A 14,695-nucleotide genomic window follows, 5' to 3' on the forward strand; every position below is an offset into this window, starting at 1 on the left:
ATTTTCGAATAAATTTAACAGGATAGTTTACAAAGCAATGTTATCTAAAAGTTTGGACATTTAAAACACTTACTTATACAATATTTTTCTAATTGTTATTAATTTATCAAGTTATTATTTGTTGGAGAGAAATAATACTGCATTTGCTGCTAATTCTTAACTTGTTTTGAAAAATTTTAATGTTTTTTTTGAAGTATATGTTTTTACTTTAATTTATTTCATAACGTCTGTAGTTTTTTTTGTATAAAAGCAAAGTAATTATATCTTTGTATTTTTTAATCATAGCTTTCTACTATGTGAATTTTCATTTATAATTTAGTTATACATTTTATTAAAACCTTGTTTATTTTAAATGCTATAATTTACAAAGAGTAAAATTTTTAAATTTTTAAAACCACACATTATATTTTTTGCAAAATTTTAAACATAATGTTCTATTTGTTTTCTTATTTATGTACTTTAACTTGTCTTACTTAATAACTTGTAGTTATTTGTCATATTTAAAAAAGCTTATAAGTTTACTGAAATGTAAAAAGTTAATAAAATATCTATTTTGCACATTACTATTGTTTAATTAGTTTAAAAATTAAAATATTTCGTTTAAACTTATTTCAAGTTTTAAGAAATTTAAAAGTATGCCATTATTTTTTACAAAATATTTTGTAAGTTCAAGTATTTTAATATAGCAAATCACAGTTTACTCTCATTCTAACATCACATGTTAGCTTTTACAGAAAGTTTGAGATTTTAAACTATGAAATTTCTACAATATTTACATATTATTGGTTTCTTCTTTGGTTATTTAGAAGCAACAAGTAAGTTTGAGTTTGTATATCTGAACTTATTTGCAGTATAGAAATAACAAAATTGATGATCAAAACATAATTTAATACAAAATGAATATAGCCACTGATTTAATATAAAGTTAGAACTTTTTAGTAGAAATTTAGTGCTCACTTTACTGACCATTTATAAAACTGTACTTTTTCTTTAACTTGTAACAAAAATTTGAAGTCTGCTCACAACAAACTATTATTTAACTAAATAAACACAGAATGCATTGAAGGCACCGATAAAGTTTGTACACCATTTACATATAAAGGTGTCGATTATGATGATTGCTATTATGCCGGTTACTGGTCTGGTGGTAACCAATGTATTGAACCAGGTAAAACTGAACTGAAAAAATGTGGTGAATGCACAGGACCTCAAGAACCAAGTAAATAAAAGTTTCTATTTAAGTGATTGTGATCTAGATTTTTCAACTAATATTAGAGAAGTACTTGAAGCTTTATGTTGAATACAATTATGGTGTGAGACGTTTTATGAATTTAAATCTTAAATAACCACTATTTTACTAACTTAAAAAATAAAAACGAAACTAATGAAGCATAAAAAAATGAAAGCTAACTAAAAGCTATCTAGTAGATAAAATTTAATATTTTTTTATAGTTTTAGTTTATAACCTTTAAATTTTTACGAAAGCAAAACTCAAAGCTAAGTTTATTATTGTATTTCTTCGAAAAATGTAAGTGAAAAATTACATAGAATATACACTAGATAATGATTTTCTATTATAAATTGGCTGTACTTAAACTTGCGAGGTAAAGTCAGTATACAGCAACTTTTAGCGATTATTACGATTTCAATATTTGTAAAAAAAACGTAAATGTTTACTTTTCTCTCTTGTTTTTCTTATTTTTACACCTTTAATAAGAGATCTGAGGTGTAATTGATCTCATTTAATGTTTGTTAAGTATACCGTCTAGTTTTAAAGGTGGTATAGATTTTTTTAGTTTTGAATTGAATTTAGTTATAATAACTTGTTTGTAAAAGTATAATGTGCAAATTATAAAGAATAACAACTATAACATTGTAACTTTCTACAACACTCATTGAGAGTTTAGAATTTTTTAATGATGTATTTGTGTTTTTTAAACAAACATTGCTATGTACTTAGACAAATATATTTAAACACTATGAATCAATGATCCAAAACTAATCAAAATATTTTCAACAATTACTATAATATTAATACAGTTTAACTTTATAATCTCTGATTATAATAAATTAGGCACAAGCTATCTAAAAGTAGCAAGTTGTTTGTTTATAATTGCTTAATGGAACTATAAAATCTTGAAATAAGTTTTACATATAAGCAACCTAGTAAGTTCATAAACAATAATCATTAAGCCAAATTTTTAAACAGAATGCGTTGATGGTACCAACAAAGTATGTACACCGTTCGTGCATGATGGTAAAGAATATACTGATTGTTATTCTGGTTATTTTTATGTTCAGTGCTTAAAACCGGGTACAACTGACTAGGTTAACTGCGGTAAATGTACAGGATTACCAGAAATTACTACTCCTAGTTGGTTTAATCATAAATTTACTTATTAGAGTTTAAAACATACTTTTTTATAATTTCTATAGGTATAAATACTTTTAATAGAGAATTACAGCGTCTAAAATAGCTAGAAAATTTAGGTTTTTTTTCTTTTACATTCTACCAGTCTCAAGCAGTTTTATGAAAAAAAAAAACTTCGTATGTACTGTTATTACTTAGTGTTTGAAGTCCTTTTCTCAGCAAAATATGTGCATTAAACAGTTTTTTGATAAGTTTTGTATTTTCGTTTTAATGTTTTCTCGGTAGGGGTAAATTGGTTAAAACAATTAATCTACTCAAAGTAAGTTTATAATTTGTCTTTAATTTAATATACATTATATGCAAAAAACGACATAAAGGTTCATTTTAGATTTTAAGTCATACACAATTAAAATCATAAAAATGATCAACTAAAACGTTTACTCTGATTAAAACAGTTTTGAACGATAAACATCTATCAAGTTACAAAATATCGTTTTTAAGAACCTAAAACGAAATCAACTTCAACGGAACCACCAGTGGAAACCACAGAAGTTACCATGGATACCACAGAAGTTACAGAAGAAACCACAGAAGTTACAGAAGAAACAATGGAAATGGATACCACAGCAGAGGTTCCTGTCATTGTTGAAACAACTGAAACTGAAAAACCGACAACTCAACAAGTTAAAGTTGAAACAATTACTGACGAGCCTATTACAACTGGTAGGTATCTTTTAACTTTTTTCTTTAAATACTTTACATAGTTGTAAAAAATTGTAAAATATAGTTTATTAGTTTAAAACACTTTGGAGAACAGTATTCATAGTTATAACTTTTTAAGAATCAAAAAACTTACCATTCTGTAAAAAAACAAATAATCTAAAAAACATCTAGAACAAAATTTATAATCCCATAGTTTAAATCATGTAGTTTATCACCCTTAAAACAAGTAAAAAATAGTTTTATGTTAAACCTCTACAAATAATTAAACGTCATCAATAAATTAAGATCTTATTACGCCTATTGCTACGACTTCTTGTATACACACAATGCAATTGTCTTTGTACCATAAAAGTGAATACTTTAAACTTATTTTGCAATATGGGTAAACTAGTAAAAGAAATATTTATTTCGACAATCTAGTTTATTAATACTTTAAATTTAAAAACATTTAAGTTAATAAAACTTTGCTTAACTTAAACATTTTAGAACTGTTTATTAAATAGAAATTGATTAAAGTTTATTGTAATTGATGACCACTGGCTACCACTAGGAAACTGTAGTTTTGCAATAAACTTAAACTAGTAAATCTTTTATGTAGCTAATCAGAAATACAATGAAAAAGTACTGTGAAAAATTTAGACTATAAAAATGATGCAGTTAAAAATGATAATTTTGTAAAACAACAGTTTTCAAATTGCTTGTAATCAAATAAAAACATAAAGTCTATTACCTTTTAACTGTTATACTTAAAAACAGTATTTTTTAATGTTGGTATATAATTTTGTTCTTGTAGATTTTGATAATAATACTGTTTAACACTAGGTATTCTTAAATAACTGGCCATTTGTAAAAACATCTATGTGCATAGTAGTCAAACTTGCACGAGGAGACAAAATTGCACGAGTAGACAATATTGCACGGAGACATTTTCGCACGGGTGGATTTTTTAATTTTTTATATAAATCATATTACTTATATTTTTTTTTAGTTTTTTATATTTTTAATTTACTATCACTGTTACCCCGAACCTAACCCTTACCCTCGGTTGGTAACATATTTAATTTTGTTTTTTATTAATTATATTTTTTTATCTTTTGTTTTTTTTTTTTTTTTATCACTTTTACTCCTAACCCTTACCCTCCGTCGATAACTTTTTTTTTTTTTTTCATTATTCATTTTTCTTTTTCTTTTTTATAATAAATTTTATTAGTCATTTTTTTACTATCACTTTTACCCCTAAGCCTTACCCTCGGTTAGTAACGTTTTTTCTTTTTGTTTTTTATAAGTTTATTTTGTAGTTTTTTTTTTCTGTTTTTTTTTAAATATTATTTTTATTCTTGTGCAAAAATGACCCTCCGTGCAAAATTGACAATAGGTGTTACATTTTATTCGTGCAATTTCTTCCCATCGTGCAATTTTGTGCCCTCGTGCAATTTTGTCTTCGTGCAAAAGTATCTTTGTGCATTTTTGCTTGCCTGCAATTTAGTCTCGTCGTGCAATTTTGTCTTCGTGCAACTTAGTCCCCTCGTGCAATTTTGTCTACGTGCAATATGACCCGTTCCGCATCTTTGTAGTACCTCTATAACGAATTCTTATTTCCTCTAGTTAGAAAAAGCTAAAAATACTGTTTAATATGTGTTTAAAAAAATAATTTGAATTTTGAAAATAGTAATAGTGAACTATTTCTGGAAAGAAGTGGATATGTTAATTGTTAATTATAGTAGGTTTTGGTACTTCGCTAGTAAAATTCATAGAATTTACAACTAAAAATAATGAATACTTTATGTTGTTTTTTAACAATTAGTATACACTTTATCTGCAAATTAGTTTGAATAATTTAAGCTAAACACAAAAACTATTCTAAATGTTACAAATTTTTATGTAAATACAAAAGTTTAACTTGCTGTAATTGTGTTTAGCTTATTTTAGTAGTTTAATTAACATTATGTGTTTTTTTTACTAAATTCTACTTTTCTAGAAACAGTTTATATTTTTTTAAATTAGTTTTTTACTTAAAAGGCGTAATTTAGAACTTTTTTTGTTTAACTGTTAAAAATGAAATACTTTTAAACTGAGCCCAATATAGAAACCACAACAAAACCGACTACAGAAAAAACTTTTAAACTAACAACAAAAATGAGTGTTGTTTCAACTACAGAAAAATCTGGTACTTTTTTATATACGATAAATTGATAGTATATTAGTTTTTTAATGCATTTTACTTAAATATTTACAATTATTTTTTAATTTTTTTTTGTTTTGATCTTTAAACTTGCTTTTTTTCATTTGTTTTTTATACAAATTATTAGAATTAGAATTTAAGTATAATAACTTTATAAGATACTTCAATAGTAAGAAGTTTTTTTGAAAATTTTTTTCTATTCAAACATAACTTATCTAAACAGAACCAATAGTGTTGACTACACAAAAATCTACAAAACAAACGTCAACAACTATAACTTCAGATAAATCTGGTATATTTTAGTTTAGAAAATATTTCATATTAAGTATACGTGCTATATATTTTGCTTATTGGTTTTTTTTCTGGTATATAATAAATTAATGTTAGTATTCAACTAGTTTTTTTTAAAGTTAAAGACTTTCTTTTAGAGAATTATAGTTTTTTTCCTTTATTTATGGTTTCTTGTAATTAATTAAAACTGTATATCAATTTGTGTCGAAAAAATTACAATAAAATTTTAATATAATAGTAGAAACTTCAACTGAAAAAGCAAAAGAAACAACTACAACTGGTAGAATAAATGCAAAAAATGTATCAACTACTAACAATGATAAAGTTACTATCCCCACAACAACTTCTATAAGTTTGTTTTTATGTTGATTTTAAATATTGGTTTTATATATATACTAGAAGTTACAAAAATAAAAAACTTAACAAATAATATTAACTATAAGTAAAAATTTAGAAACATAATAACATTAAAAGACTTTTTTTGGAGTTATAAAACATAAATGTTATGTTAACTGTCATTTTTTTAACTGTGTTTACACGAGTACAAACAACAATTAAACTGTAATAAGATAAATAAGCAGATGGATTAATATTATGATAAGCTAACTTATATAATTTTTAGAACCATTAAATCAAACTGAAATTGACAAAAATGATGGAAAGAAAAAAGAAACAAGTTAGTTTCAAACTAATATATTGTGTCAATTTAATAAAAAAAAAATTTTATAATATAAAGACATCTATAGCAATAGTTTAGATTTAAAAAAATGTAACGCTATATAAGATATTTTTTTCTTATAGATTTATATATATACAACTAAAGTTTTTCTGTTTAAAAATCAATTAAATTGAAAATTATTAACTACGATAAGCTAACGATTATCCATAATAATAGTTTTGTTATTTGATTCAACTTGATATATTTTTTCAATTCTACAAATTAAAAACTCAATTTTATTATGCTTAATAGTTTCTTCTTATATCTCTTTTAAAATTATTTATTTAACTTTATTAAAGTAAATTGTATATGACAGATAATATTTTTTTAGAACAAAAAAATTATATAATTATTACTATTGACAAGCAAAAGTTTTACGTTTAAACTCTACAAAAACTAAAAATCTTATATTTGTAATTATAAAACATAACAGTTATTTTCATGAGAAATAGATAGAGTCTTCTAATTGTTTATGTCTATATGTTTTGATTTTTAAAATAAATAGTATTATAATATTAAGAAAATTGTTTTTTATTTCAACACTTACAAAAAAGTTTCTACACCAAAAATATAAATAGTTTTAAGATAGCTTCACGATAAGCTAAACTTATCTCAATTTACAGAAAAAACAAGGAAAAAAGTACAAAAAGACGATCAAGGTAACTAAAGTTTTGTTACAACTAATAGTTTTCTATCATCTTAACGTTTTAGTTTCATTAAACTAATTTAATTTATAACGATAGTTCAAATTACATATATCATTTATCGAATCTATTACATTTTTATTTTATCTTTAATAAGACAAAGTTAACAATTTAGAACTACAAAGAAACATTGATCTCTATTAAAAAACTTTTTATTTGCTTGTTCAATTTTTCAGCAAGAATGTAAAACTAAATATGACAATTTACACATACAAAAGAAATAAATTGTTCAATTATTATAATAAAAAAGATAAAATTATTTTGCAAAAAAAACTTTTTTGTATTACTTTTCAAATATTTATGCTTTATTATAATAATAAAATTAAAGTTCTTTTAATAATCGAACCACTTTAAAAAAATAAAGTTGTCTTTGGTTTTAATCAAAATTTAAAAGCTTACAGAAAAAAACTTGAGTATACTATAAAATGTTTTTTATGAATAAAACTTTTGTGTCTACCCTTAGACCCTAAGATCTTTTTAAAAATCAGATCTTTTGACCAGAAATTTTAAGTGTTGATTTTAAATCGTGTTTAGTTAACTAATATTTCTAAACAATTTGTTGCTATTATTCTAAAAAAATATAAAGTGATGCAGTTATTGGTATCAACATTTTATTACTGCAATCTATCAAGTTTTATTTCTTCATCTTGGTTATTTATGAATTATTTATATATTATAAATGAATAGTTTATTTTTAATTATAACAGGCGGATTTCCCACCACTGGAGTCGTCATTTCTGTTATTGTAGCCATAGTGATAATATCAGGAACGATCTATTACAAAAAAAGGTTGTTGTTATAATATTTTCAAAATTTAATTTTTTAATGTACAAATTATATGTTTTCTAAACGTTAACATAGAAAAAATTTTATGTAAAATCTTAAAAAACAAATGTAAGTTTTATTTGTACTATTTTAATTTAAATAACTTTTTTGTCTTAATACTACTTTAAACAATTTTGTTTAGAAGGTAATTAAAAATTGAACTAATAAATTAAAGTCTTTGTTAAAACAAGTAAAATGTGAATAGCTTAAATACTTTACAAACGTATACTAAATACATATGTATAAAATAAAACTTTAAGTAACTCTAATAAATTCAAGATTTAAGTATTAGCTATCTATAGTGAAAGTTTCATAAATCTAGTTTCAAATTTCTTTAAACACTTTACTGAAAAGGTATATCTAAGTAATTTTATAATTTTCTTTTTCATGGTAGAAAACGCAAATTGGAAGAAAGATCAAGAAAAGAAGCTTCTAAAGCTTACGAGTTAGAAGAGATAACAGAATCTTAAAAATTTTGTTTATTTACATTTTTTTTAGTCATATAAAAACATACAAGAACATGAAGCTTTCTTTTTAACATGCTGTATATTTATAAGTAATAGTTCATTTGATTTTCTTGTAATACTTCGATTTCATTATACCTAAACTCTTCTTTTTATTATGTTTTGTATTTATATTTTAATAATATTTTTTTTATTCAAACTTTTACTCTACAGTTGGTGTTCAATAAAAATAGGTAAATACAGTATATCATAACTGAAATTATAAAATAAACTAAACTGTGAGTATTTACATTCTACTTTGTTAAACTTTGTTGACAGAGAAAAAACAAATAATTACATCAAAAATACCTTTTATTGACATGTTTTCTTACTCTTTATCAGTATATGCATTTAATTATTTAAAAGAAAACAATTTTTAAAAAATAATTTTATTTATATGAATTTTAAAATCGTTAAAAGTTGTTATATAGTTCTAAAGTCTCATAAAAAAACAACATTAAAAATTGGTTGTAATTGAGAAGCAGTCATATTTTTTCTCAAAGCCGTTCAGAGCAAGCAAGTTGACAATATTTCCAAAGATCAGCGTCACTCATACACTTCTTGCTATTTTTTCTAAATAGTAAAAGTATTATAATTTAAATAAATTTAAATAAAAGGATTTTATTAAAATAAGAGTCTGGTAAAGTTAGATCTTTGCGATAAAATGAAAAATATTTATTGGCTTCTGAAAATTATGATTTATATATATATAGCTTCTGAACAATTTAGATTATCAAAACTTAAGTTTTATATAGTATATCTAAATAAGTTTTTACAGTTTAAACTAAATTTCTAGTAAAGATATCTTAAGGGAAATGTATAGCTAGTAGAAGTTAAAAGATTTGTACTAATTAATACAACTATTCTTGTATATTAAGCTATTAATTATCAAAACTAAACTTACTCTTCTGTACAAAAAATTGGATTGTTTATTGACTTCCAAAGAACGAAAAAGTTCATAGAACAAGGATATTTGTAATTTTCGTCATAGTTGTTATAATAAGATTCTATTTTATTTTTTGCTGTCATATCAGCAGTTATACACTTGCTGTCATGACATACCTGTCAATAAATCTTAAGTTTGAAGAAAACTTTATTTGTACATTAATTATTATCAAGTTTAGTGAACTAAGACTTATTATTTCAAAATAACACTCATTAATTTAATAAAAATGTCGAAGAAACTCAAACATACTGCATTTTCCCCACACTTAGTTCCTTCCAATGTAGCTATAATGTAAGAATTTAAGCTCCATTTAACTTCGGAGAGTTTAGGATAAATAAGTGGGAAATCTGAGTGGGATACCTTAGAATCAATATCGGTAATAAACTCCTCTCCAACTTTGTAATTATTTTTCGTGATTTCCTTTCTTAGCTTATCGTTTACACAGATGGTATTCGAACACAAGTTGATCTTAAATCGTTTATACAAATTTTTACTGACTTCTTAAGGGTTTATGACGAATAGAAATATAGAATTGAAAAACTAAAGCTCAAAACATTTAAAAAATTTAAATGAAATATTAATCCAAAGAGTAAGAGTTTATATTATAACCTTAGTTAGCAGATAAGTAATGACATTTATCAATATTTTTTTTCATAATAAACAACCGTTTTGATCAAACAAATAGTTGAAATATCAAGGTTAAATACAAAGGTTTGAACATTGTACGAAAAAATTTATGTCATACCCTTGGAAAATACGAATACTCAGGTGATCGTAGTTTACATTGATCTTCAAAACTAAAGGCGCTACCAGGATACTTTTGGGGAGGTGCCAAAGTTGTTACGCTTCTTTTGCTACTCACTAAAATCTTCTTGTCAAAATAATTCCTACATAAATTTGATTATTGATTTATTAAAAAAAAAATAACAATTTGACTTTATTGACTGCTGACCGTTTTTTTCAAAATGTCTTTTAATGTTGTTGTAAAACTTATGTTAAAACTTTAAAACAACAATTTTTTTTTCTTACTAGCAGTCATTAGTATGGTATTATAAAAAGTATTAAAGTTATTTAGTATGTGAGAGCCAAATTCAATATCTGGCAAATAATGAGTAACTTAAACCTAGCTTAAGTTGACTATTATACACTTTATATGTTAAAACTAACTTGATAAAGTAGTCGAACATTAGTCTGTTGCATTGGGACCAACCATAAACTTTATTTTCTCCCCGATCTGTAGTGTAATCCATAATGTACTTAGTTGTTTTGTTACTCCTTTTTGGAATTCCGCACTCTTCAAAAGTGTGCCCCAATCCAATGCTTGAGAAAAATATAGTATTTTAAAATATTTTTTTTTTGCTATTATTTTCTGTAGCACACCAAACTTTCAGTTGAACGAAAAGTGATAGTTTCTGTTTTTAAAGACATCTTAGTACTTTTACAGTACTTTTATTTTAAACTAAAATGTTTCTTGGTAAAATTTTTTAGTCACTTAATGGTCCATGGCCGCTTGTCAGCCCACACCCTTTATTTTAATCATTTTCAACTGACCTATGTCCCAGCTCGTGGGCAACAGATGATGCAATGTCTGTCATAAAACCTCGATCAGTCCCTATGACGACCAACGCATCAGATGTTCCAATTTCTTCTTGATAAGCCTGACCTGGTTCATTGTTTAGAAAGTGAAATATAAATGCTAAATTATTCAGTTTATCTCGATTATACACTTAAATGCTTAACTATATAGTTTAACTCGACTAACATCAAGCTCTAATCTGCAGTTTTAAACATTTAATTCATGCAAGGCAAGATATGGTAGAATATTTCATACGGTTTATCCTAGACCTTAAATATCCTAGGTACTGCTAGATCTAGTTACTTTTATCCTATGTATTTTTGTTCTGCATTTCAATTCGTATTTTAATTAGGTTTTTTTTTAAATTAATAAATATTACAACATGAGGTCGATACTTAAAGAGAAATTTGCTTTTTTTAAGGCCTTATTCAAAAATGTGAATAGTATCTAGTTAGAATCCATTTAAATAATTAGATTCAATGTCAACATTAACCTTATCCACTTTAGTTATTTTCTGCGACTTTTAAGTTTAGATATAGAAAACAGAAAGTATCACAACAACTTTGTTTTGTGTTGAAAGACAAACCAAAAGCAAATTATGCAACACAAACCATTTAAAGATCGAACCGAGCTTGAAAATAAAATCACCACGTCTGCACTAGTAGTTCCTTGCTCAAAAAGTTTGTACTTTTTAAGATATTTCGCAAAACTTATGTCTAATTGATAAGCGCTTTCTAAGCTGCCGTCGCCTTCTTCTTTTAATGCTTGCAATTCGGCATCACTGTTCGATGTAGGATCGTGAAGATTTAATTCGTTCATCATAACGCCTTCGGAGGCTACTAGTTCAGCGGACTGTTTTGATAAGAATGAAAATTGTTTTGTGGTTTTGAAAAAATAATTATATACTAAAATAAAAACTTATAATTGCAGTAAATAAAATTTATCCGTAGTAATTTTTAACCAATGTATAAAAGTAAAACTATATTAAAGACATTTATTAAAAAACTAAAACTTATTTACGTCTTGTTGTGAAATATAGTGAATATTTTCAATTTTCAAATTTAGCGGTCGTCCAAACTTACTGTAATAATATTTGGTCTGCAAAAAATTAATTCATTTTTATTTGTTTAAATTTTTACCTAATTACTCTAGGATGAAGAATTTTTATTCTTTAACTTTTGTTTGAAATTAGCGAAAAGAAGTCCTCTGAAACTAGTTTATTAATAAAGTAAAAACAACAATGAAACACTTCTTCATGCATTGCCCAAATCCAGGTATTTGCTTTTTCTCTGCTCTGAAATCTCCTTAAACCTTCATAATCCATCAGATATTTTATGTTTAAAGTAACTGGTGCTCTTTTTTTGGAAGTAAAAAATTCTTCTGCTGCTTTTAAAACTGAACCTTTTAGACCGAATTTTCTCGCTGTTTATTTTATATTAATGTTGTTACACTTATAATTTTAAAACAATTATTGTTTATGTTGTTTTTCAATATCTTTAACAATATTAACATTTCAATTGTAAAAAACCTTTTCAATGTTATTAAGTACTCGAATATGTTTCACGAATTTTAAATAACAAAAACTAACATTGAAACTATAAGTAGTAAAAAAAAATAGTTTAAAGTTTTTATTTGTTCAAATATTAAAAAGAAAATATTCACAATACTCATTTTACAAAGAATTTCGAAGAGCTGTATGTTTTAAGATTAAGGAGTTATTTTTTGTTTTTATATTAGAACCTGTAGCAGTATAAAAATCAACACTCTTTTTCTCCTACTTAATGATGACCTTTTTGTTCTTTTAAAGTTTTTTGGTGACATTTTGTAAATTTTCCCAGTGTTCGTCGTTATTTTCTAAAAAATAAGAATTTTATATCAGCATTACGACAAAAAAAACTGTTTTTAATATTTAACTTTACATACAAATAACTTATAAAAAGATTTATGCTTTTTTTTTTTAATTTTAAAGTAATTGTTTTTGAAACCATTTTTAAATTTCTTAGCCAAAAAAAATACAACTCTCGTTAGGCTAATGTCTTAATTAAATACAATTAGACTAATGGTAAAAAAATTAAATTTAATTTATTAAAAGTTCACTAAACCAAAATCAATAAGCGTGCGATATGTATTAAAATGTATAACATTGTTTTAAGTTGTATTTGTTTTATTTTAACTATGTACAAATACTATGGTTGCTACTAAGTTGACGCTCTTTCACCTTAGAGTATCTTTAAAGCTTTAAGTATCAATAAAAATAAAATGAAGCACACAAACATATAGCAATACCATGTAATATGAAAGTTATTAGTAAATAATTCTTCAGCTGACTAACTAATTAATAGATTAGTGATTAATTTATCCTTACATATTCTCACTATGTATCTATGTGCTTTGGGTAAGTGTCAAATATGCACAAAGGGACAATTTTTCACAACTTTTATTTTTTTGTTATTGAAAACGGTATCAGCTGAGTAGCAATTGTTTAAATTTTTTTTGATAATTAAGATCTTTAGTATCAACCAATTAAATTCAAATTGATTTTTAACTTTTGTAGAAACACCATGTTTCATGTAAATACTCACCACTTGAGGGCAGAGTTGTACACGAGCAGTTATTGACGAATTGCGTTTGACGGTTCCTTTGAACAAACATTTGTTTTCATCAGGTGTCTGTACTTTCAGTGTAAAAGACTGATGATCGTTAGTTCGTAAAAATAAATGGAACTGGTTGACCTGTTAGTTTAAAAAAACTTGTTATAACCTGACTGTAGACATTTTAGTTCAACAAAAAAAACTAGAATATTTTTTTAAATGTTTTTAAACGACTACAAAAGTAAGGTAAAACTTTGGTTTTGAAATATTTAGAAATGTCTACGTGGTTATATTAAGTATGTTGCAAATTTTATAAGCTTTAAGTTATATTGTAACATTGTAAACAAGAACTATAAATAACATAAACTAATATAAATTTTTAGAAAATCTGTATAAAACCGTTTCTTCTTTAGCTAAATTTTAAAACAAGCGTATACTTCAAAACGCCTTTTTATTAAACAGTATGATTTTAAGATAGTTTTGTAAAAATTGAGATAAATTATAATGTTAGTAGGTTAACAGTCATTTAATAATAAAATAAAACACTATACTACTTACAATTTGTTTCAGTTTAAATTTATTGTAAATGAAACTGTTAGTGATGTTCAATGCGTTTTTCAAATCGTAACTTATAAAATATCCATTGCTCTCCGAGACGTATATATTCGAAATTTCATTAACTTTTGTTGAAATACTAAACGTCAGTAGCTATAAATATTATTAGTTTTTACTTTCAGATTTAAAAATTTATAACAATATATTTTGTATACTAAAAAATAGCTTTTTAATTTTTGTTTACCTTACAAATTTTCATTAGAAAAACAGTAACTCAAAATAATTATAACGCTCAATTTTTTTACTTTCAAAAATGACTTTATTTACTTCTTAATCTTTATATTATTCAAAAATGCTTTAAATTGTGTTAAGTTGTAGTTTGAACAAATTTTAAAGCAATAATGAATTCAAATAAAAAAAATTTATAATATTTAGAAGAATAATTTTTTTACATTGAATTAAGTAAAATTAAGCTCTGTTAAATTTGAAAGTTAAACAAAAGCTACAAATTTAATAAAAATCAAGTTTCGGAAGATTTTATAAGCTACTTTTATTTAATCAAGTATCATTTTAATTGTTAACATTGTTTCAATCGAAAAAAAAGTTTAACTACAGGTTCTACTTGTAGTTATTAAAGTACAACTTATTAAAAACAAGAATTGATGAAAAAAAACTTTTTGCATATGATAGACAATATTTTAAATAAAAAA

This window comes from Thalia democratica, chromosome 2, assembly GCF_965202585.1.
Source record: "Thalia democratica chromosome 2, ktThaDemo2.hap1.1, whole genome shotgun sequence".
Classification (NCBI taxonomy): Eukaryota; Metazoa; Chordata; class Thaliacea; order Salpida; family Salpidae; genus Thalia; species Thalia democratica.